The following is a 27146-nucleotide window of genomic DNA, read 5'->3' on the forward strand; positions in this document are numbered from 1 at the left end:
TATTGTGCTTACTTTGATGTTCCCTATTACCATAGAAAGAGAAAGCATGAAGACCAACAGGATGATCGTCCATACTGTATATAAAGAAGTTGCCAAATGCCTTCGTGCTGTTCATGAAGGAGCAGAGGCCAAATGTTGTGGCCAAACTGAACATCAGCGGGAGTGCTGCGATAAATACCATGCTGGGACAGAGGGTAAGTGGGTTTGCTCTGTGAGACAGCCCCCTCATTTGCATAATGAGGCAGAAATGCATAAAGAAATGTATAAAGAAAAGAATACAGAAATAAATAAGTTTGGGGAAATAAATCAAGGGTGAAATTCAAAGGGAAAACCATGCAGAAATGAATAAATGCATAAATAAATAAATACATTTAAAAATAAATATAAAATAAATGTAAAAATAAATAAATACATTTAAAACATTTATAAAAATAAATACTTAAATAAATAAAAGGAAAAATTAAACAGAAGAGTAAATAAATAAGAGAGTTACTGTATTACAAAGATAAATAACTAAAGAAGCAAATTAAAACAGAAATATAAATTTATGTCACATTTTATCAATTCATTAATGAATACATTAATTTTTGATATTATTTTTGCTATTTATAATGACATATTTATTTATTTATTGAGTCATTTATTTTTGTTCCTGTTTATTCGACCTGTAGTTGTATGTCGGTGTGTGTGACAGTGTGTTGTCAACTGTCCACAGTGGAAGTCGCTGTCGAAAGAGGAGCAAGCCAAATATTATGAAGGGGCAGACAAAGAGCGACAGCTCCACTCACAGCGACACCCCGACTGGTCATCCAGCAACATTTCCGTATGTACACTCTGCTGACACAGAGTACAACTCATACACGTTAACACCACTACACTAGAGCTTATGAAACAAAGTCACTGAAAGGAGTTTTTATCAGCTCATGTAAGATGGAAAGTCTAATGTGTTTGTATTCATGTAGGGAAAAAAGAGACAGAGGGAGAGGAGCAAGACGCCCCAAAAGGCTGAAGGTAAGACAATATTTCTGTGGATCACAGCGTGTTTTCAAGAGATATGGGATAAAAACTCGATGCCGTGACCATACGGGATCATATTGTAATATGTTAAACTGCTGAAGACCCGACTGATGGTGGAATACACTTATTATCAGATGATGGACAATGTGCAGGCAGTAAGGCGCATAAGGGCTCAGAATCAAATTTATTTGCCAAGTACGTACACATACATTAATGTGACTCTTTGCATCTCTCTCAATGTACTCACACAGGAATAGAAATAACAGCGAGTAAGAACAAGGACAACAAAGCTGGACAATAAGAGGTAAAGGATAGACAGGACAGTTAACAACAACAAGTATGTTGAGAAAAAAAATAGGTGTATATATAAATATTAGAACTGTGCCCATAACAACGGTCTGTTAAATAAAGCAACGGTCTGCTATAAAGAAATAACAGACCGTAGAAAGTAGTGATTGACCAATCGAAATCGAGTATTCAACAAAGCCGTGTAATAAATATATATTAAAAGCACCAATAGCCAACAATAAAATAAGAAATAAAACATCTTTATTCAAGTGAAGGGTTCTGGAAGTTGTAAACCATACAAATAGTGCAAAGAAATACATTTTGAATGGATATACATGGACTGGATGATTATGTACAGTATGTACATATAAAGATGTCTATATACTATATGTACAGCGTATAGGATTTATATTGACAGTGACAGATGATATGTACATATTAGGGCTGTCAAAGTTAACGCGAGAATAACATGTTAACGCATATTTGTTTTAACGCCACTAATTTCTTTACTCCTTTTTTACTCCTCATCTCCTCACCTCTCCTCTCTTTATAAAAACAAATGCAGATAGGGGGAAATTACAATTAAAAACAAATAAATATAAATAAGAGAATAAAGGTAAACATATGAGTAATCAATCTGTGTCATTCTGATAATAACATTAAAGAAATGGATTTATTATTTATTTATGAGAGGGGTCATACATACCTCTCCTCTCCTGTCTTTAAAAGAAAACAAATACAGACAAAAGGAAATAATAATCAAAAACTCCAAATTTGTGAACAGATGAACTGAACTTCACGAACTGCGGTAATGTCATTAGATAAATTGATGCATTCCTTTTTGTAAAAAAAAGAAAGAAAATATGTGTTGAAAAACTGTTGCCTGTAGGTGGCGGTGTTGTTGTGTTTTTGAATCACTTTTGAAAGCACCAAAACCTCCTGAAAGGAATCACCCACATGTGGTCATGTTAGTACTAAACATTGATCATATCCAGGCTCCAGAACACAACACCACTCTAATACATCCACCTACACCCACCCCCGTTATTTGTACTTCAGAAACATTTCAACCGAATTGTTTTGCATCTCATGGGAAGTCTTAGAACAAGTTTCTCTGTGTACAGTGACAGTTCAAATCTAAACTATTCAATTAAGAATGCTGTGTCATGATAAAACAGGAAGTTAACAGTTTGATATGACATAGGGGCTGCTGTCTTTTTGTACAAGATCCATTGATGTCTTCAGTGCCTTCCTTTCTATAATTACAACCTAAAGTGCAAAACTAGAGAGCATCAAATCACATCCTTCAAGATACGTTCCTGACTCAAACCTGTCTGAAAACAATGTCAAGCTATGCAAGTGTGTACGCAAAGACACCTGAAGTTATGGTTTGTGGAGAAATGGAGAATGAAAGGAGTGGAAAGATGTTCTACGATTAATTGCATGATTGTCAATATTAATCGCAATTAATCACGAATTACAAACAAAATAATTAGGGCTGTCAATCAATTAAAATATTATCCGCAAATTAATCAAATTTTTTATCAGTTCAAAATGTACCTTAAGGGGAGATTTGTCAAGTATTTAATATTCTAAACAACATAGGAGTGGGCAAATATGCTGCTTTATGCAAATGTATGTATATATTTATTTTTGGAAATTAATTAACAACACAAAACAATAACAAATATTTTCCAGAATCCCTCACAGGTACTGCATTTAGCATAAAAAATATGTTCAAATCATAACATGGCAAACTGCAGCCCAACAGGCAACAACAGCTGTCAGTGTGTCAGTGTGCGCACTTGACTATGAATTGCCCAAAACGGCATGTGATTATCATAAAGTGGGCATGTCTGTAAAGGGGAGACTCGTGGGTACCCATAGAACCCATTTTCATTCACATATCTTGAGGTCAGAGGTCAGAGGTCAAAGGACCCCTTTGAAAATGGCCATGACAGTTTTTCCTCGCCAAAATTTAGCACAAGTTTGGAGCTAGTATGACATGGTTGGTACCAATGGATTCATTAGGTTTTCTAGTTTCGTATCTTCGCTCTAGCTTTAAGTCCACTACAGCCTCTGAAAGATGGATTGCGTTAATGTGTTAGAGAAATTAGTGCCGTCAAAACGAATGTGCTGTTATCGCGTTATTATCGCGTTAACTTTGACAGCCCTAGAAACGATGTGATAGCACAAAGCTCGGCTGATCGTGCTCATCTTGACCTTTCTGCCTCTCTGCCGCCTCGCCGCCGACTCACTCATTCCTAATGTTCAGGGCCACTGTCCCACTGCACAATCAGCTGCTTCATCTGACTCTGCTGACCTCCGACCCCTCACCCTGACCCCCCCGGCCACGCGACCCCTACGGCTCTCACTGTATGACATTTCAGCTGAATAAAAGATCCACTTAACAGGACGCTCTGTGTGCAGAGAGCACGTCCAATTAAGTATTCAAGTGCGTGCATGTACAGTACATATGTGTGCTCACTTGTACCGCATCATTCCATTCAGTTACACTGCACAGGCTTCATGGAAGACAGAGGGAGGATATTTCCAAACCACAGAGAGGCAGATAGAGAAGATATTTCCCCGACACACAGTGAAAGCTTTGTTTCCTGGCAGCATTCCTTTGGCTTTACACTACTGTACATTATCAGCAGTTTGGAACCATACCAGAAAACTGTGCCATCATTCACACTCATTTATATTGTACTGTAGTCAGAGTTGTAAGCGTGGACATCTAAACTGCTGTATTATCTGACATGTTCTGTAAAATCTATAGCTTAGAGGGAAAACACTTGTCCTGACAGGCCCCTTTTTATTCCCAAGGCTGTGCTGAGTGTGTGAGGAGACCCAGAAATCTTTAACCTGCGAGACATACATCAAACACGTCTTTGTCAACACCGCTGCCGTTATATAACCGTCTTGTTGCAGGATCCACAGCTGGTCAGGGCCAGTTTCATTTGAATGTGCAGACACCCCCACCTTAAACCTACAAGAGCGTGAGTCACAGTTAGAGATAACAAATGGGGCCGTGTTTCACAAACGCATATTTGCACCATGATCAGACACTGAAGTCTGTGGGGGTAAAGATAAGTTAATGCCTCGATAGGTCTGGGGAAACCCCAGCCAACACGGTTTACAAGCATGACAGTTAGTTCACACACTCTTTTTGTTCAGCTGTTGCCGCTCTCCTTTTTCATTTCGATTGTGTTTCTGCCGTCCCACTCTTTTAGCAATGTCTCCGCCTTTCTGTCATGTATTCTTACGCTGTGCTGAATCCGTCTGAACCAGCGGTGAAACAGATCTAAAAGTACATTTACTCAAGTTGAGTACAATTCTCAGATACCTATAGTATGTCCATATTTCAGTGTATATCCAACTTTACTAACGTGCGATCAGCTAATAAAATATGATGAACTGTTAAAGATTAAACTAACAAACAAATTGGTTCAAACTAGTGCCACATTAAAGGGGACATATCAAGCTCATTTTCAAGTTCAAACTTGTATTTTGGGGTTTCTACTAGAACATGTTAACATACTTTAATGTTTAAAAAACACATTATTTTTCTATACTGTCTGTCGGAATTAGAGCTGTCAAAGTTAACGCGACAATACCGCTTTAACAAATTAGTTTTAACGCCACTAATTTCATTAATGCATTTACGCATCAGTTTTAAAGCTAGAGTGAAGATACTTGTACCAATAGAGCATAGAAAAGCTAAGGAGTCCATTGTTACCAACCATGTCATACTAGCTTGTTGTGAAGTAAGCTAAATAACGCTCCAAACTTGCGCTACATCTTGGCAAAGAAAAATAGGCATGGTCATTTTCCAAGGTCGTCCCTTGACCTCTGACCTCAGGATACAGTATGTGACTGAAAATGGGTTAATGGGTAATGTCTATGGGTACCCACGAGTCTCCCCTTTACAGACATGCCCACGTTATGATAATCACATGCAGTTTGGGGCAAGTCATAGTCAAGTCATCACACTGACAAACTGACAGCTGTTGTTGCCTGTTGGGCTGCAGTTTGTCATGTTATGATTTGAGCATATTGTTTTATGCTAAATGCAGTACCTGTGAGGGTTTCTGGACAATATCTGTCATTGTTTTGTGTTGTTAATTGATTTCCAATAATAAATATATACATACATTTGCATAAAGCAGCATATTTGTTCACTACCATGTTGATAAGAGTATTAAATACTTGACAAATCTACCTTTAAGGTACATTTTGAACAGATAAAAAATGGGCAATTAATTGTGATTAAATATCTGAATACTTCTTCAACTGATTTGAACTATTACAGTATGTAGATATTTTATATGTTTTATTTGTTTATCTTTATTTATTTAGTAAAGCTCCAGAGCAAATTTTGCCACCAGTTTCTTAGTGAAGCAACAGTACTAGTTGACAATATCCACCATAATGCTCTCAACTAGTACAGGAATTTGAACCAGTTTCCTGCCCTGTTCTGTCATCTCAGCCTAACCTCAGACATAGTGGAAAGATCTCCTGTGAAATGGGCAAGGGGAAATATTTGGAGTGGATCTTTACATGATGGGAACAGTATTATGTTTTCAATTGTGCCAAGATGAAAGCCAGATGTCCAGGATGGGCTGGAATCAAAAGAGAAGGCTAAACCACTCTAGCCTCTGGGCTAAACTTAAGCCACAGTTGCATAGATGTCTGTATGTCAGTGATGATGTTCTCACAGAGGAGACCACAAACCAGAAGGATGAGGATACAGAAAGACAGCACAGATGTTAAGAGATGGAGGAAAGAAAGAGTAACCAGTCAATTTGGAACTATATTGTCATGACTCCCGGGGGGTGACTTGAGAGATATGGGTCCTGATTTGAGGTCTGTGACATGAAAGTGTTTGAAATCCTTACTGATTTACTGAATATCCAACAACACTACTGAGTCATGAAACACAAAGCACCAATATATTCCATGTAAAAAACAACCTCTCGTGCACTGGAGAGCATCACAGCGACAAAGAAATAACAACAATACTCAGCATCATGGAATTTGCTCCGGTGTGAGTGATGTCATTAGTTTAAACAACTGTCAGACCGCTGTTGTGTTGTGGACAAGAAACAGGATGAGCCGTGTGTGAGTGCACATTCATGTGGGGCACTGCGGGAGGGTTAACCGAGGCATAATTCCATCGTTGTAATGAAAGCCAGGGAACCGCAGTAGGATTGAATTTTGATGCAGTTGTGGTGGCATTAAAGTGGCAGTAGGCAGAATGTTTTTGGCATCATTGGGCAAAAATTCCACAATAACCTTTCAGCATATTGTAATTCAAGTGTTCTGAGAGAAAACTAGACTTCTGCATCTCCTCATGGCTCTGTTTTCAGGCTTTAAAATACCTAGCCCGTGATGGGAGACTTAGGCCAATCACAGGTCATTTCAGAGAGAGAGCGTTCCTATTGGCTGTGCTTTGGCTGGTGGGCGGTGCTTGGTATTTCCTCAACTGATCTCAACATGGCTGTCGGATCACAAACTTTCTCATTTTACAGCTAAACAGTACACTACAAGATATTTCTGAAAACATCTGAGAAGAGAAATAGGCATTACAGTAACAGAATATTGATTCATATTTGATCAGCTCTGCCTAGTTTGACCATATGATGGGAGTTTGTGAGTGATTGACAGCTGCTCAGAGATGGCCAGGCTCCAGCTCGGCTCTCATTGGTTGTTTTCCTCCGGTCTGTGAAATCTTGCAGATACCATTAGGAGCACCGGAGGACACAGAGGCACATGATTTTTTTCAGATTACCTGTCTCATGCAGTAGGTCAGTAGTCAGAATATAGTGACCGTTTTTATAAAAATAACTTTTTTTTAATCATATTTGCTCCATTTCTACCCACTGCAGCTTTAAATAGACTGACATGACTGAATGATGGCCATGTCAGTTTTATAACATGCTATAGGCTTTCATTCGTTGATAAATAACTTCATGAGGAATTTGAAGTGAACACTGCAGCACACGCCATCATTTTTTACACTTTGTACAGATAAAAAAAACTGTGCAATTAACTTGCGATTAACTATTTAAATCGATTGACAGCTCTGAAAAATGAGTCAACATTGACTTGCTTTCAAACAGAATGCGAACAGCGGTCTTCTGGGTGAAAGTCAGTGCTTGTTTGACCCAACCATCCAACCCTACCTCCTCCCTAAGCGGACTTTCTTGCTCTTTATACTATGTCAGTTGCTCTGGCCATCTAATACTGACGCAGATGGGTTTACGTCGGAGTTAGTTAAAAGCTCGGTGCGACTCATAAAGACGCTAAAGGGCGCCTCGGTGGTCCACTGACCAAGCGTCGGTATTTGACGAGTTGGGAGTGAGAACGGGTTACAACAGATTCACTATCACTGTGCCTTTCAAACCAACCCAACATTACATCACAAGCCGTTATCTTGTGACCTCTGGAATTTTATAATTACCTATCAATTGCATCTTCCTCCCGTCTACCCATCACACTCCGTGGAGTATTATCTAATAGAGCAGAAATAACTTTGGAAAATACTGTAAAATCCTAGTGAAGACCTACCACAGTGGAGCCCCACTGCTAGAGCCCAGCGAGGGCTGTGGAACAACAATGATCTCAGTGTTGGTCTGGTCCAGGGTGGAGGCCTCAAGTTGCTCTCTGGCAAACAGATGCTGCTCTGCACAGCAGGTTCATTTAAGGCCTCCCTCATGTTTAACTGGTCGAGGATGATACTGAAATGGGACCCCCTGTCTGTGGGTGTCCCTTTCACATGCTCTTTCTCTTTCCATCTCCATCCCTTCATACCGTACCTCTGTTAATCATTTCTGCTTTGTATACTGTTTCTATTTGTTCTTGTTGGTCCGCTGTGAAGAGAAAAAAAGTCGTAGGAATCTGCAGCATGAATCTCCCTGGCCTCCCTCCTGGTCCCTACATTTTGGAATCTTTCACTTGCCCCATGTGCGTCTTAAAAGATAATTAAAGCTGGAGAGCTGGACTCGCTTTTCCCAGACAGATGTATTTTTCGCTGCCATGTCTGGAGAGTGTTTTGGATCGGATCTCTTTTTCTCTCTCTTTCTCTCTCTCTCTCTCTCTCTCTCTCTGGCTTCCTCTCGTTCTCTCACTCCTCTTCGTTTCCACTCTTTCTCTCCAGATATGTTCGCGAGCCCAGACGTTGGTCTGAGGGCCCAGATTTGGTCGCCATGGGGACATGCCTAACAACAGGCGTAAACAGACATGTGAGGAGGAGAACGAGGGAGATGAGGGCGAGATGGAAAAATGAACAGAGGTTAAAGGGCAAGTGGAAAGGACCAAGGGGCAACGCAGAGAGGGAGTTTGACATCAAAGTGGTCCTGGAGTGAAGGGGCTGAATGGATTAGACTCAACTCTGGTGGGCTGAACAAAGAGATCATTAAAGATGGAACCATGGAAGAGAGGAGTACTGTATGTACTGTACATGTGCTGCTCCACTGCACCAGAGCAAGAATTTAAGAAACTCTGCAGTGCTGGTGCAGAATGGCAGGAAATAGTTTGACACATTATACCCTAACTGCATGCTTTAAAACAAGCCTTGATGTTAAAAAGAGAGTAAATATTTGCAATTTAAAATCCCAACTGTCCACACAGGATTACATACACCCTACCAGCATTTTGGGGACGGACAAAAACCTACATTTTTAATCAACCCGTTCTCATTCCCAACTCTTCAAATACCGCATTATAAAGACATTTCCACCATGAATTGATGCAGAAACATTCACCAGAATGCAGGAAATGAAGTGTTAAATCCTCAAAATTTCCTGGAGGAAAATTAATATGTGCCCCCACCAATGTTGAAATGATACCTAAGCCCTTGGAGTGATCAGACCTGAGCTGATATAGACAACCAAATCCCAAATAAAGTTCTTAAATATCAGTTTTGATGAAGACTTTGCACAGAGATTACAGCTCTGCTGATGTTCTGTCCGCAGACAGCTGAACTTCACTTGAACTGAAGAGTCAACCATAATGTCATCAAGGTCCTGCCTCTAATAACGGGCTACGAGTAGAGGTTCTAGTGGTCTGTGTGTTTGTCTAAAGAGGACACCCAGACAGTTCTGTGAGGCAGACAACACATGTGGAGAGCAGGACGATGACAGCAGGATGAGTAAAGCCACAACATACTCGTACAGTCTATACAACAGCTGTCTGTTGATTTAAAGAACAAGACAGGAAAACCTAATGAGACTACGCTATGTGGGTGTATGTGTACATGCAGCCTTGTCGCACAGCAGTTTGCGAAATAGTCACGAAATTGAATGTATTGATTTGTGTTTATAGACACAAATTGTTGTGATGGTCAGCATGAAATAAATTTGTATGTAAACCAAGTAATTTGAAAGAGTGGTGAACGCTGTGTAGGGAGGGGGTTGGTGTGGATGGGTGGGTCAAAAAACACGATTTTCGCCCAGTAGACCGGCGTTCGTGTGCCATGTGAAGTGTTGATTTATTTGTTGCAAGTTACGGCACTTCCGCAGTTATTTTAACCCAAACCATGATCTTTTCCTAAAGCTATCTAAGTAGTTTTTGTCACGTAACTTCCGTACTGAAGTTACGGCACTTCCGGTGTTATTTAAACCCAAAACCGCAATCTTTTCCTAAGCCTAACAAAGTAGTTTGTTGCCTAAGCCTAACTAAGTCGATCTTTTCCTAAACCTAACAAAGTAGTTTGTTGCCTAAGCCTAACTAAGTCAATCTTTTCCTAAGCCTATCTAAGTAGTTTTATTTTGAAAAGACTTGAGTGGACATTCGTAGGAAAACACACTAAAAATACGTTGTTGAAACTCGTGCTGAGTGGAAAAAGCGAAATTCGTGTCTATGTGCACAAATCCAATAGATTCAATTTCATGACTATTTCACAAACTGCTGTGAAGCTGTGTTGTGTGCTCCTGGATTGTAGTTGTCAGTTATTAATCAGTCTGAACTAATCCAACCACAGACACAACACAGTAAGTAGTAAAGCAGCAGGTGCAGATGAGTAAGTGAGTACTCCTGTCTGCTCTTCTGTCTATCAAGAGACAGAATTCTGCAGAATGGATGTAAGTACTTACTGTACGCACTTTTGATCTCTTCCAACCACTCAGGGACACTTTGTTCTGAGAAAACCTCAGAATTTAAACTATCTTTGGGAAGAGATCATTGCTCCTTTAGGGATTCTTTTCCTTGCCTGAAAACTTGCATGTGTGTGTGTGAGTGTCTGCTTCTGGATTGCGATTGGTAATCATTAATCGAAGACATCTGCTATGCTAATACGTTCAGTACCTCGACATTAGTACTGTCACATGCTCTGTTTGAGTGTATGTATGTGTGGTGTTGTATTCAGAGCCTTCACTAGTTGTAAAGTAAAGTAAAAGTAGCAGTATCATGTGGTGGTGAAGTAAAAGCCCTGCATTAAAAATGACTTAAAGATGTACAGTGTAAGATCAAACCCAACTGAGTAGTTTTGGTGCCTAAACACTGTAGGGGCTTGTGCAGGCGCACTGATCGCTCATGTTGCTGGAATGGCCCTATCTAGAGCCAGTTGTTGTCAGATAGGTCATTTGAAGAATAAAAGAGCCAGAGTGTCTGTGTACGTGGGAAAGTGAGTGGTGAAGCAAGAGAGAGAGAGAGTGTGAGTGAACAAGTGAGCTAGCAGAGCAGAAGAGAGTTAGTTTAGCTCCGACAATATCAAGCGAATGTACAGTGGAAGTGGCAGTTTGTGCAGAAATTAATGCTGCAGCTCCTCAAAACCAACAGAGGTTGGAGTGACAGGGGTTAACTCCAGAGCGAGTAACGTTATGAACTCTGGCTCGAGCAGGAAAAGTTAACAGTGTTTTGGTTTGTTTGGTTGGTTTAGAAACATGGCGGCCAGCTCCGTGAAGAGAACCCGCTCCCTATGTAGATATAGAGTGGTGCAGGGATGACGTATTTGTGTAGGCCAACCAGGAAGTTAGCATCGCCCTGGTTCCCTTCACAAAAAGCCAATGGGATTGTTCCATTGGGTTTTGGATCATTGCAAAAGATTAGCTCTGTGGAAAACAAACGTTTATGATACTTACACGTTTTGTTCAGCAAGATAATCTCCACAAATGAACACCACTTTTATGATTTTTGAATGATGAATGGTAAATGGACTTGCATTTATATAGTGCCTTTCTAGTCTTCCGACCACTCAAAGCGCTTTACACTACACGTCAGCATTCACCCATTCACACCCATTCATACACTGATGGCAGAGGCTGCCATGCAAGTGGCCAACCTGCCCATCAGGATCTAATCTAAATACTCATTCGCACACCGATGGCACAGCCTTCAGGAGCAATTTGGGGTTAAGTATCTTGCTCAAGGACACTTGTGGACTGGAGGAGCCGGGGATTGCCGACCTTCCGATTGGTCAGCGACCCGCTCTACCTCTGAGCCACAGTCATCCCCCAAAGTGTAAATGCAAGCGCCAGAAATAAAAAGCTAACGTAAGGCTATACACAAACTACACCACGGTCGCATGAGAGTGAGTATACACAATGTATTTAGCCACTTGTTAGCAACCGCCGTTTTTTTAAGACCTAAATTCTTCAAAATTCAGAGTGGGATATGTAGTGATATTTTTTTATATTGTAGATGTAAAGCTTCTAGCAAAACTAGAAGAATGGAACCCAAAAGCACAAAAAGGAGTCAGGCAATTTAACAGTGAGGTTAAGCTTTTACTTAGTAAGACAGGCAAAGGCCAGTACCAGGAAATCAGTCCAAACAGGCAGTTTAATGTAAGTGTTCTTCAATAAACTGTTATAATGATTAGGCTACAAACACTTTATGTCATATCAGCTTTTCAATGCAGTGAGTTGTGGTCATTTGAGTGGGTCACCAATAAAATTTGTGTTATTTGACAAATTGTAGTGTTAAACTTGTGTTTGTTATATGATACGATACACTTTATTGTCCCCTTGGGGAAATTTGTCTTGGACTCAAGTGCACACCATCAGCTGCCTCCACAGCAGCATCAATACATAAAAACATTAAAAACAAACAATAATCAACATGTAAACAGAGAAACACATTCCAATGAAAGCCACAAACAACATATATTGCACATTACCCACATTGCACATATGGTAATAATTAGGATTATATTGAAAATGCGTCTGAAAACTAAACAAATAAAATCCCAAATCTGAAAATGTTATTTCCAAAACATTAGGCCTATACAAATCAATGATATAATAAGAAATCAAACCGTTTGAACAGTCTGAGGCTTGAGGGAGAGGAAAGAAGTCATGACCATGACCACCATATGACAATAAATTATGAAGAAAACGTTGAAAATAAAACAAAGTATTAGCTAGTGACTTCAGTATTAAATTAGCAGCATGTACAGTGTGTCATACTAAGCAAGAGGCACACCTATTTTTCTCAAATGATGCAGAAATAGTTTGGGTGTAATTCAACTCAGAGTGGGTTGATGCATTGTCGCTCTTTTCCAAATCTTAACAACTGCGCCCAAATGGATCAATGGGATAATGTCCAAATCACCACCACATCGTGCCTATGTGTTCCTGCCAAATCCCAACACGATGATGACTAATTCCCTGCTCATTCATTTAATTATTGGGCTCCACCCAGCACTGTCCACATCCCAAATACTGAACCCCTGACCACCCAGTCCCTCCAACAACATAATCATTAAATCATGGCTTGATCTCTACATGAGAGTCCACCTCTGCCAAAGTTACTATACCTCACAATGTTTTGCAACAACCTGTTCTCACTCCCAACTCATCAAATGCCGATACTTGGTCAGTGTCCCCCCCCTCCGAGGCACCCTTTAGTTTCTGTATGTGATGCACCAGGCTTTCGAGCGCGATAGTCCACTCAGGGAGGAGGTCGGAGTGGATGGAAGGATCAAACAAACACAGAGTTTCACAGGAGACCACTGTTCGTGTCCTGCGTGAAACCAAGTTAACGTTGAATTATTTTGCTGTAGTTTTGTTACGCAACTTAAATACTAAATCAACGTCCGTATGTAAATTACTTAACAAATGCTGCCTTTTATTACATAACAATTGTACTTATTTGAACCCAAACCATGATCTTTTCCTTTTTCACAGGAAGTTAGGTTTAGGCAACACAACCACTTAGTTAGGGTTAGGGAACGATCGTGGTTGACGTTAACTTACGTGACTCGTGCTGATGATACTAACAACTCACGTGTCTATTCATGTGACAGAATAAGTCAACGTTACTTTAAGTATCACACAGGACACGAACAGCGGTCTCCTGGTAGAAAGTCTTGTGTTTGTTTGGCCCATCGGCCACCCGCCCTGAGCAGAGTCTCACTTGTTCCGACTGTCAAATGACGCCACAGTTTACATTGGAGTTAGTTGAAAGCCCGGCTCGTCACATACTGTTGCTAAAGGGTGCCTCCGTGCGTTGGTTCTCGATGCTGAGGGGCATTTCCGAATGGCAGTATTTGACAAGTTGGGAGTAAGGACAGGTTGAACGAGCTTAAACTGACACTACATGGGTATCTAGAGCGTTATAGTTTGCGTATAGGGCCACTGACCAAGTGTTGGTATTTGACACAAGTTGGGAGTGGGAATGTGTTGTGTGCACTGACCTTACTGTTACAGAAAACACATTTTTTCCCTTTTTCCCAGCATTCTTTCTTGAGTAAATAATGTGTTGGTGTAGGTCTATTAGTCACAGAAGACAGTATTGCAAAATAATGACCAAGTGTTATTGTGCAGAGAAAACTGGAATACATTAGTATGGAGCAAACAAGCTTTTATCAGCTTGAACATGGAACAGATAGGGTTATTTTAAGGTTATGAAGAACTTACATAGTAAATTATACAGAATGCATAACTACAGTAAGCCAAGAGAACAATGTTCTTATCCAATGCGATGGCTGCTTAAACCCCTGAAACCTTGTCTATACAGAAATCATCCCGAGTCTGTGCCAACAGAAAGTCAGTGGACCTGCTGAGTGGACTGTGTATCGGTTTCCTCCATGTTGGCTCTGTCATTTACTGAAGACCTTCTGAAAAAGGATTTCAGTTTTGAGTTACAAACTATAAATTGTGTAAATGAATTGTGTTCATGTTTGGTTAAATGATTCATTCTTTGTTTATTCTTCATAAATCAAGAAAGTGAACTAAATGGATTTAAATCTGTCCAATGAAAAGTATTAGGAAGTTCAAATCAATAACTCTGACATTGTTTGTAGCTAAACAAGCTCCCCTCCAGCCGGATGAGAACAAATAAACAGGAGATTGGAGGAGGAAGTGGAAGTAAACACAATCGAAAGGACAGTTATAGAGTGCTACAGGAATGATTCCTAAAACCTGGAAATGAGTTAGCATTTTAGCACTTCTGGTTCCCTCGTCTGGAAGTCAATTGGTGTTTAGTTAGATGCCCAAAATAAAGCCTTTAAGTGTGACAAGTTCTTCAACATTCAAAATGTTGTAATGCTCATTGTTGCAAGTCAATATGACAAGAAGAGAAGAGTCGTGTTAATCCAGTCTGGTTCTGTCTTCCTCTGCTGACAATCCCTGATGGTGTGATTGCAGTCAGCTGATACTTAAGTACACAGGGCTAATTGAGCTTTGGTTTGTCTTTTCTGGTTAAAGCGAGTGTTTGATCTCCACTAAGCCTTTGGCCACTGCCACGGCTCGCTGCCAGAGGAGATGGAGCCTCTTGGTCAGCAGGACCAGAGGGACTGACTGTGCTGTGTTGAACAGTGTATAGACGTACAATATAGGAAACGTTGTTATATAGTACCTTTCAAATATAGAGGGAAATCATAAAAATAGTTGTTCTAATGCAAAGAAATGCTTTAGAAAATGAAATCAAACTAAATAATTAGGGCTGTCAATCGATTAAAATAGTTAATCGCAAATTAATCAAATTTTTTATCAGTTCAAAATGTACCTTAAAGGGAGATTTGTCAAGTATTTAATTTAAATCAACATGGGAGTGGACAAATATGCTGCTTTATGCAAATGTATGTATATATTTATTATTGGAAATCAATTCAAAACACAAAACACTGACAAATATTGTCCAGAAACCCTCACAGGTACTGCATTTAGCATAAAAAATATGCTCAAATCATAACATGGCAAACTGCAGCCTGACAGGCAACAACATCTGTCAGTGTGTCAGTGTGCTGACTTGACTATGACTTGCCCCAAACTGCATGTGATTATCATAAAGTGGGCATGTCTGTAAAGGGGAGACTCGTGGGTACCCATAGAACCCATTTTCATTCACATATCTTGAGGTCAGAGGTCAAGGGACCCCTTTGAAAATGGCCATGCCAGTTCTTCCTCACCAAAATGCAGCGTAAGTTTGAAGCGTTATTTAGCATCCTTTGCCACAAGCTAGTATGACATGGTTGGTACAAATGGATTCCTTAGTTTTTTTTTTTTTTTGACACAGCATCTTCACTCTAGCTTTAAAACTGAGCCCGCTACAACCTAAAGTTGCGTTAATGCGTTAAAGAAATTAGTGCCGTTAAATCAAATTTGAGCTAACTTTAGACTTTAGTTTCACTTTAGTAATAAATTGTCAGACAAAAACAGTACAGCTTGTACCCTCATTGGCCAAGCGTGTGATTTACAAGTGTGTTTACGCAATATTGTGACTGTGTTTATTTTCATGAAATGTGTGCTCACGCAGTCTAGACAGCAGTCCAGAAAACACATGAACTGTGCAGGGTAAATGATACACAGGCAACTTTCCGTAACTTTTCTGAATTACGGCCATGTGTGCTTACACACACACAAACACACACACACACACACACACACACACACACACACACACACACGACTGCATTCACAGACAATTTGCAATACAATGACAAATCCACTTGACCAAAAGTGGCATCAAACCACCATTAAAAGAGACACGAAACACAATGAAATGCACATCGTCTGTTTTGCAGCAATTACGATGGCTCATCGTGGGGGGATGCGGGAAGAATAAAAGTTTTGAAGCACTGATTGGAAGAACATGTAGAAGTGAGTGGAGAGGATCTGTTGTGAGGACACACAGACATGCAGCAAGGCACAATATTGGACCAAAGAAACAGGATAAACTAAGTGAAAGACAGCATTATTTCCTGTTTTATACAGAAAGGGAGGGAATATGAGGGGCAAGTTAAGAAGCAAAAGTATATGATGGTGACTGTAAGTTAGCTCTGCAGCTTCAACTATAAAAGTTGTCTTTGAGTTTTCAAATATCGCCCCTTTCTTTCATTAGTATTTCTAACACATCAACCCAAACCGATCACTGCTGAAAACATCCCCCCGCCTTCTCTCGACGGACTTTCCAGCCCACTGGGTTTCATTAGGAAGAGCTGATCCACCCAAAACAAATACTGCCCACAGCCGGTACTACCAGCATCGGTCAGCAAGAGAAATAAATGATCTCTTTCCTGTTGGGAGGGCCCTTCCGCAACAGCGATCTGGCAGGTCGAGTGTAGAGGAAACATGTGAGGTGAATGGAGAATTATGATGATATAACAGATGAAATGATATTCACTTCCCTCCCTACACCGTCTCTCTGGGTTTTTCTTTTGTTTTTCACATCCCATGCAGGCCTCTGTCACTTTCCCATGCTGAATTATTTCAAGTGCTTCCTTACTGCTTCCTCTCCCTCTGTCCCTCTTCCATCCCTCTTTTCCCTTGCGTGAGAAATGTTGGGCAAAATGCCTGCATGGAGACATCTTTCACTTTTCACCAATTGCACTGTAAAAAAAAATCATGTAATACAGTTGAGGAGTTATTACTAATAATTATAAGGATAATAATCAAAAAGAGAAGTTCAGGTTGATGGTTATATCTGTTTGTAATTCAGATTATCAGCTTTTTCACAACAACGGCGACTCAATACGCCGTATTGAGGGGATTAGTGGAGCTAAGTACCTGACAAAAACTGATTCAATATGGGCCCAGGTCTTTGTCATAATTCTGTGACCTTTCTTATGCTGAAAGCCGGCTTCAGTGTATTAATTGGACAAATATTCATGCATTCACTCACAAACATTAAGCAGTAGTAGCTGGGTTGTTTTATTTTATTTTATTCATTTATGCTCATCGATCAACAGAAGAAAAAAAACTGTAAACTGTGAATCACGAGTTCTTTGACCCTTAAAATAGTGTCCCTAAAATATGTTAGAGCCATGTACAGTACATCACCTTGTGATCAACCAACAGATCTTTTTGCTGACGTGAATCATCAGCTTCTCATTTGTGATATATCTGTTTTGGACATATGACTATGACGTATGATCATATGAGCATGATTCCCAAGACCAAGCACAAGCTCACTTGTTATTTAAAACCTAGTATTTATATGTCCGTCTTGATTCAACTTTAAGGGCGCGTTCACACCGACCTTGTTTAGTCCGGTTGAACCATGGACTGTATACGTAAGAAGTGGACGTAGTCACCGTGACGTCACCCATTGATTTGTGGACTGCTGTTTTGAAACGTGGTCCGTATGTAAAATTTGCTTCAAAGTGCGGTGCTCTTCGTGGATGCTTGGTGTGAGCCCGCCCTCAGTCTTCAGCCCCTGATATGGAAGTTGATCATCCCGTTTCTAAAAGCTTTCTTTTGTGTTCAGAGCATAGATTTACCTTGTTGGGGGTTCACTTCTCAGTATCTGACAGCTGATTATTTTAAGCATCCTCAAACATCTTAAATATACAATATTAAACATGTAATCCAATGTAATGCCAATATGCTCATGCAGTTAATTAGAAGCTAACGCTCATTTCTATGTGTTGATGATCCCACATATAGTACACGCAACAACAATGTAACACATCATTTTAATATGTGGAAGTGAAGAAAGATATTTTTCTCTAGAAATTCTAAGTCAGCCAGTGACTCATCTAGAGACCTACACCCATTGGACTCAGCAGAGACTAAAGCTGTGACACATAACCAAGCTGAGATCCATATGTGATGAGACCTGTTACCCATCTGTTTCTTATGAGTGCGCTGTTTTGAATGCTTGTGAACATTGTGTATTAATACAGTCTGTCTGTGTTTTAGTGTTTGTGCTGCGGGTGGATGTAGCTTAGTGGTGATAGTCAACTGTCTCTTTTGCTGCCTTCTAATGGAACCTGGGGGTTCAACAAAATGCCCAACTTGACAGCAGAAATAAACAAGTTTACAGCCTGGAACAAAAAGAAAATAATGGTTTTGGTTTCATGACTTGTTGAAAAAACAAGAAAGGTCCAAGGGAAGCAATTACAGCAAGCTCAATGTACCTTCAACTAAAATGTACACAGCAACAAGCAACATGTACAGAAGACTGTGATGAGATGTGATGAATAATTTAGATGAAAACACCATAAAATAAGAGAAGAAAAAAAACTGGAAAAGACACCAAAAAGACTTTGATGGACCCCGAACTAATACATGGACTCTTGTTTTGAAGAAACTCAGAGGTCTGAGTATTGTATTTGTTTACTAGTGGATCTTGACCACTCCAATATGGCGGACGCGCAGACGCACGTCAAATCGCAAACGTGATATCTATGTTAACGACCAATCTGACCCTAAGTTCTCAGTCAGAACATTCAGCAATTTTATTTGCAAACATTTCAATTAACTTGTGCTTTTAATCTGCACCATCACTATTAAAACCACTACCTCCTTCTTCTTCTTCTCCTTTGGTTTTACTGGCGGACTACCAACGTTTAAGGTGAATGCCGCCACCTACTGTACCGGAGTGTGTAACATCATGACTTTATAAAGAATACTGGATGTTAAACCTGTTGAAATAAAGCCCTTTGATAATTCATAATAATTATAATAATTTTTTAAGGGTGCTGAGATGAAATGTAGGTGTGCTTGAGCACTCCTACTGCTAACCCTAACCCTACCTCAACTTTATGCAAATGAGGAGCGGCTAACGTAATGCCCAATCTCTCGAATCGCGCCGCCACGCTACCAGAATGCTGCCTTCCAATGGGGTCGTGTTTAAAAAAAGCTCAAAAGCGTGACGCTACTAAACCTGAGGAATGCATCCCTATTTTTTTCCCGATGATGCTACACTGCGAACAACGAAAATCAGCAGGAAGAGAGTTAGTAACGTTACCTGTTAGCAGCCGATGGGCAGCACAGTCCTGATTGGTTAAATAATGAAGGTACTAATGTTAACGGAGGTGCCATTGAGTTATTATCATGAGGCGTTCAAACTGCTCAGAAAAAATTACTATTGGGTGAAGGCAAATTACAATGATAAAAATACATAATAAAGAGAGAATTATGACCTGTTTAACACTAACACTAAGCAGGTTGCCAAGATTTTTTTTAATCAAAGCAAATATTTAAATAATCCTAATCATTTGAATGTGTGTTTTTATGCAAATAACGACTATACATGACAATAACAAATTACAGTACCCTCTTTGCCCCGAAAAATAGGGCACCCCCGGAAGCCACGGTGTAATTTGAACACTGTAATTTACCATGCATAAAATGTTTTTGTGTAAAATATATTTAACATTGAATGACATCAGATCTAAAATATTCTTCCTTCATTTAGCGCAGAGATTTCAAAAGTGGCAGATAAAATATATGAGTGGCAGACAAAAAATGTACTTGGCAGGCTGTCTTGGCAGACAGTGAAAAAAGTTCATTTCAGACCCTGCTCATAAGAAAGCATGTCAATGAACTGTTTGCACAAATGATCTATTGCAATGTGTGCAGCATAGTTCCTCTGATCTCTTGTACCAAAATCATTTGAGAAAATAAAATCAAAAGGCAAACATAATTAAAGGCAAACTCAAAAGCCATAAATTATAGAAAAATGAAAGCCAAATTATAACAATTGAATTCTATGAAATTGAAGGCAGCGTGAGAACTCCCTCCTCTCTCATCTCCTGCCTCGTCTCCCCTCCCCTCTCGGGGGGGCTTTGTTCTGGCTGCAGAAGCACAACCGTAGAGGTTAGGAAGTAGATTAACAGCGACAGTGGGGAAATCACAGGGCGGCAACGTGCACAGATCGTGTTCTGCTGACTGATGAGCCCCTGCTTTCCTGCAGCTCCACCAGTCTCTACGGGTAGTTAAAAACGTGTGCAACATGCAGCCTTCCACGTCTGTACAGTATAAAATCTTTTTTATTGTAATGTCTCTTTTGTGTTATTCTCTACCAGTACCTTCCTTTTTTATTCTCCTGCTTAATCTTTCTTCCTTCCTTCAGATCTGCACTTTAAGTATCTGGATTTCTTTCTTTCCGTCTTTCTCTGAGATCAAAACATCTCTTGACTTTCACTTAGCACCATGTAGGGTGAGTGTTTGAGCAGATGTCTTTCTGTGTGCGCGCGTGTGTGTGTGTATGTGTGTGATGGTTTTGCCAGCTGAGCACAGAGCACTCCTGTCCTGCCAGCTTGAGAAATGAGAGGAAGCATTTTACAAGTCTTGTGGTTGTACTTCCATAACCTGACTCATGCTGTACATCTCAGGCTCTAACTGAATGCAGCGATTGTATGGCGTAAAGAAAAAAAAAAACATCTTACCCTCAAAACACGATTCATCATCCCGTTCATGATGTGTGGCAACGGAGGAACCAATGATGTGCAGTATGGTCAAGCTCAAAAATGATTCTGAAGTGTTTTAGTCTTTTTTTAGCTTTAAAGGGACTGTTTGTAAGAATCAGAAATGCTTGTTAACAGCGACACCTGTGGCCGTTAAGTCACAGAAAGTCAGCGTTGGGCTCGTGCTTGCTCGCTCTACATTATATTGAATAAGCATCGCTCAAAACAGTGAAGCAACACACGTCAGCTAAAACCACAATATCACTCTATATTTCACCTGCTTGGCAGTAATGTTAGCTGACCAGACGAAGGACTCTCCATGAATCACTGCTGATCCTAGTGTTGGCTTTTCCTGCCTCAACCTCCCGACCGTGGACGGAGGGAGACACCGGCACCCGGTCGGAGACGATAACGTTTCTCTCTGCGGAGCCCCGTCACTTCACAAGACACGAAAAACCTCTGTTGGTCTGGAGGAGCTGCAGCAGTTATTTCTGCACAAACGTCCACTGTACATTCACTAGATATTCTCAGAGCTACTAACTCTTCTGCAGTGTGGAGTGAACGCGCACGCACGTGAGGTGGCGCGAGCTGAGTGAAGGCAGGAAGGCAGAGGAGCAGAAGAGCAGAGTACAGCAGAGACTCCGGCCCTAGAGACCAAAGCTATGGTCTCCCCCGCGTCCTCCGACCGCGGCCAACACTGTTTTGCAAGACGGGCTTCACTAGATTTAACTTTGCGGTTTTGGTGCTTTCGTGTAGTTTGTGTTGGAGTCTTGTCTGAACAGCGTAGCAACACGCAAGCGCACATGGGACACCAACCCGGGTGATTTACACGTGTAAGAAGTTACAAACAGTCCCTTTTAATCTGCAAGTCTGTAAATTGTTGATTTCTAAATTACTGATGAATTTAAGTACAATCTCCACCTTTAAAGTCAGACTATGCAACTAAAAAAAGAAATGACACAATTGTCTTCTTACAAATAAAAAGTTTAATTCATAAGCCAGAAAATGGACACTTGCTTAATTCATCGCACTCACAGGTTTTGCAGCTACGGCCTTAGTCGGTCTGGTGTGACCAGTAGCTTATAATGGCTAATGTAGCGGGGCAGTTAAAGGTAGGGTCGACGATGTTGTAAAGCTAGCATAATTTGAATGTAGCATCACCTCAGGAGCTCCGTCCAAACCCCCCCCCCCCCCCCCCCCCCCCAACACACATGCACGAGCAGCGCCGCATCGTAACTACTTCACAGACACAGAGTGGAGAGAGGACCTCAACTCAACAACGCTACCTCACGACAAGTAACCACGGCAGTGCTACTGCAGGGCTGAGTGTCTCTTCCATTCTCCAGTAAACATGTGGCGGCGACGCGCTTTGAGTTCAGGCTGGTGCACGCCAAGGGTAGAGTATGAGCAGGGAGGCAGGGAGGCATCTGATTGGTTCTTTCCAAGCGGACCGCGAGGCCGTGATTGTTAGACGTTTTTACAGGATTACAGCAGCTGGATGGATGTCGGGATCGCTGTTGGGGTGTAAAGACCATTTCAACCAATATAACAAATAGCGTAAACTGGAGAACATCGTCAACCCTGCCTTTAAGCATAATGATTATGCATTTTGCGATGAAAGCAACACATTTGATACAGATTTAGGTTCATATGTTATGAAAAGTCGTGCAATCTTTTCAAAATGGCCTCCAAATAGGCGCTTAATATTCCTAAATGTTGCAGAAAACTGTTTTTTATGACTCTTGATGATTTCCAACGTGTGTACAAGCTGATTAGATCAGATGTCAGAAAATCACAGACATGTTTTTTACCCTCTTTATTTTTTAAGGCTTTTAAAAGCTTCTTAACCTGAGAAAAACGTGAAACCCAAATAAAGGGCGCATGGTCACTCAAGGGTCAAAATTCACCCCCTTGCCTTCATGACAGAATGGCGACCAATACAACAGCAAGCTTTTCATCTTTCCATCAATGCATTTCTCTTTTTATTAGCTGTACAACTGCCAGAGATATCGCTGGATAAAGTTCAGGATTGCCAAATTGCCTTTGCCTAATATGCCAGGATCTCTACAAAAGTCAGTTTTGGTCATATTTAAAATAAAAATAAAAAACTTTGGCAACGAAGTTTATTCATTCGACACTTTTACATGCCACATTACACTGTATAAAGCACAGGTGTTCTGTAAATAATAAAATGAACGATGGTTGGATTCCATTTAGCTGCTTCAGTTTCAGGGTCCTGGTGGGAAACTTGATTAGAACAGAGCATTGTTTATGTTATTAATAAAACCTGTGCTACTGTGCTACCTACCTGTCCTACTATGACATGTCCAAATGTCTGCTGTGAAATACAAGTATTGATTAGTACGACTCCTGTTTAAGATTTCTTGGTTACTAAGTGACAGCCTAAAGTCCACTCAGGACAAAAAGAGACATCATCTGATGTAACCAGCTACCACATTTAACACCCTTCACACATTCACACACTTTGAGAAGCAACGTCACACTAACAGTCTGACTGCACGGAGACTTCTCTTTTACTATGGTGGTAAATTTATTGCACACACACACATACAGTACACATAGCAGTACTTGTACAGTATTTGGTTCTCCATAATGTCCATCAGCTGTCTTTTTGTGTGAACCAGAGGCAGCTGGTATAACTAGAGCTAGGACCAGGCATGGTCACACATGTTTTTAGGGTCTGTTTGTGTCAGTCTACATGTAAAAACAGTATATGCAAGCATGTTCATTTGTCAACACATTTGTGTGTGCATGCAAACTATATCATGTTCTCTCTGTTCCATGAATCATGTCTTGTGTTTCCCCTCCCATCAAGACTCACAGTCTGAGGACTCCAAACAGCAGAGGTGAAAGGCCAAACCTCTAAAAGCAAAGCTGAGCCGTGACATCTGATGTCTGAGGTACACCACAGATGCACATTCACACAGCCGCTTCAGCCGGGGAGGAGGAGGAGGAGGCGGAGGAGGAGGAAGTAACGGGGAGTCAAACAGCACACAACGGCCAAACCGAGTCAGGGAGGGTTACAGTAAAAGGTGCCAGAGAGAGAGGAGGAGTCCAGGCTCAGGATGAGTGTATAGCAACACCGACTCTCATTTATCAAACTTGCACAAGAATAAATGTGCTCGTACAGTAATCGCATGATCATTTCCCCCAACGGTGTCAGCGTTCATTAATATCGTCCTGAAGATCAAACTGACATCTGGTCAGAGACCGTGTAGACACATTCCAACCGTCTTAATAATCCTGGACTGGAGATTACATAATAAAAGCAACAGTAATAACCACAATCTGAATCATCATAATCATGAGCATTTCACACATGGAGCCCAGACGCAGAACACTGTACATGTACTCTCATTTTAAAGTACTATACAGTATTGTGCAGGGGGAGATTAACTTTATTACACAGTATTAAAGATTGATAAATCATAATGTGATTTTTTTTCTTGTCACAAATAAAATCGTACCTTGTTTTTATTCTTACTTCACGTTTTTGTAATTCAATTAGGGCTGTCAAAGTTAACGCGATAACACGTTAACGCAAATTCAATTTAACGGCACTAACTTCTTTAACGCATTAACGCAACTTAAAATGTTCAAGGTTGTCACAGGCTCAGTTTTAAAACTAGAGTGAAGATACTGGTTTCATATGAAACTAGAAATAAACCTAAGGAATCCATTGGTACCATCCATGTCATACTAGCTTATCGTGAAGGAGGTTAAATAACACTCCAAACTTACACTACATTTTGGCGAGGAAAAACTGCCATGGCCATTTTCAAAGGGTTCCCTTGACCTCTGACCTCAAGATATGTGGTTGAAAATGGGTTCTATGGTTACCCACGAGTCTCCCCTTTACAGACATGCCCACTTTATGATAATCACATGCAGTTTGGGGCAAGTCAAATGCTTACTTTGGAATCAAAGTTATGAATAAATAACATACTTACCGTAATATCACATATGGTGAAGCTCATTAAACAAAACGTATCTTTTGCTGTTATATGTTTGTTTCATTCTGTAGTGTATATACAGTAAAGGACGAACATGTTGCTGCATCAAGATTTTTTTGGGGGCTACGGGTAGTCTCACCCACAGAAATGAAGGGTGTGTATAAAATGTCCCCGCAAGGAAATAAAAATCATTGGTCATTTCTGTAAATGCCTGAAATGACCGACAAGGGCTGCAAATGATGACTCTTGTGCAAAAGAAAGGCCCACATAAAGCTCATATGGGTTGTTTCGGAAGAGGATGAAGTAGTTTGGAGGACTTGTTGTTCCAACATGGCAGTCATTTTAGTCAGGCTGTTCTCATTCAATGATCATACCAACGAAAAGTAATGCACTGTAATTCGTGACCCAGGGAGCCAGGACGGGCAGGGCTGGCTCTAAGGAAGCCAGGTGACGAAGTATAATGAGCGTCAAAGTCCGCGTAGGAAGGAGGTTGGGGTGGATGGAGTCGCTAGTCAGTGAAGTTAACGTCAACCACGATCGTTTGCAAACATTAACTAATTGGTTGTGTTGCCTAAACCTAACTTCCTGTAAAAAACTGAACTTTATTTTGAAAGGACACTATGCATTTAACAAGCATATATTGACACGCCGTCCCTGACATATCCAAAAGTAACGCAAGAGGGGTTCCCCGTGCGTCGGTCTCCGATGCCGTGGAGCACTGACCAAAGCGGTGGTATTTGACGAGTTGTGAGTGAGAGTGTGTCAATAGCAGCGTAGTTGTTCGCTGTTATATTAATGTTCTGAATGTCATATAGAGAACCTTTAACACTCATTATAATTGTTACAACAGTTTCTCAATTCAGATACAGAAAGATTCCTGCAGTTCGCAGGGCTTAAATCTGACCTCCTGTCTAGGTTTTGATGAACGAGGGCCTCGTCTTCTCTCCCTCTTTACCCTCACCTTCACCCTCCAATCCGCCTCTTTCTTGTGAGTGAGCAAAAACTGTTTAGACAAGCGTGCAGTTTCGCAGCGATTTCAATCCATTAAACTTAATGATAATAGCCCTTCACGTTGCATCCGAACTCCAGCTCCTCTCACTCCCTATTTGTTATGAGTGATGTAGCGTTTGGCACTAAATGCTCTAATCTGTCTCTCTATCCAAAAAGGCCCTGCCCCTCCTCGCAGCCTTTCCCAACAACGCCTCGCGCTGTGTTGCTGACGTCTGTCTTTCCTGCGTCCGTGCCAGGAAAACCCAGATTGTGTTGTGATGAAGTAGAAGAGGAAATGCAGGAAGAGCCGAGAAGAGATTATGTGGAAAGGTTTTTTCTCACTAAGAAGGCGCCCTCTTTATTGTAATTAAGATTACAATAACGGAGATAAAGATAACTCTATTTGTATTAAAAGTATTTGTTTTACTGTAAAACATGATTCACTCCTCGGGTCATCATTTCCTTTGGTCATTTCCTGTGTTTTTTCACTGAAGAACACAACACACACACACACACACACACACACACACACACACACACACACTTGTTGTAGTGTGTTCTAGTGTGATTTATTGAAAACACTTCTTATGACCTTTGCACGCAAGTGTGACCTGTAAATTGCTTTGTGGGTTGTTAATGCACTGTGCGACAATGCTGATGTGTGTGTGCGCGCGAAAAACGATGGTATGCAGCGCGGTACACGGAGGCACATTCCATTCTTGCGAAGGCCGGGCGACTCCTTCAAGAACAAACGCTCGCCTTCTCCGCTGACACACATAAATGCAAATGCATGCATAAAGCGCACACGCGCACACACACTCCACATGCTCCTCCGCCCACTCTTATCAGCTGTTATTTGTTCCCATACTCCCATTACTCCTGGCCTCCCACATATGTTACAGAGATAAGGACAGCCCGACACAAGCTGCTGTTAATCATTAGGGACTAATATCTGACCGGGTCGGTCGCAGGACGACAACAGGGGGTCACAAGGCTGAAGAAATTGAAGTGCTACGTTTGCAATTTTTTTTTTTAACCCTATGAGACCCGTCCGACTCTACTGTCTTTCAGAGGCTGTAGCAGGTTCAGTTTTAGGGCTAGGGTGAAGGTAGCTAGAGCGTCATACTAGCTTGTCGGGAAGTAGGTTAAATTCCGCTCCAAAGTTGGGCTAAATTTTGGCGAGGAAAAGCTGGCATGGCCATTTTCAAAAGGGGTCCCTTGACCTCTGAACTCAAAGTATGTGAATGAAAATGGGTTCTATGGGTACCCACGAGTCTCCCCTTTACAGACATGCCCACTTT

At 40.9% G+C, this 27146-nt stretch overlaps 1 long non-coding RNA gene across 1 annotated transcript; it reads left to right on the forward strand.

The window, feature by feature from the left end:
• The first annotated feature begins 36 nt into the window (after nt 1-36).
• On the forward strand, nt 37-26841 carry LOC141779605 (uncharacterized). The gene is made up of 3 exons (XR_012596362.1): nt 37-194; nt 23718-23802; nt 26023-26841. It is a non-coding gene; the product is annotated as an uncharacterized LOC141779605 (long non-coding RNA).
• Nucleotides 26842-27146: the final 305 nt, after the last annotated feature.

The sequence above is a fragment of the Sebastes fasciatus genome, chromosome 12 (genome assembly GCF_043250625.1).
Source record: "Sebastes fasciatus isolate fSebFas1 chromosome 12, fSebFas1.pri, whole genome shotgun sequence".
Taxonomy (NCBI): domain Eukaryota; kingdom Metazoa; phylum Chordata; class Actinopteri; order Perciformes; family Sebastidae; genus Sebastes; species Sebastes fasciatus.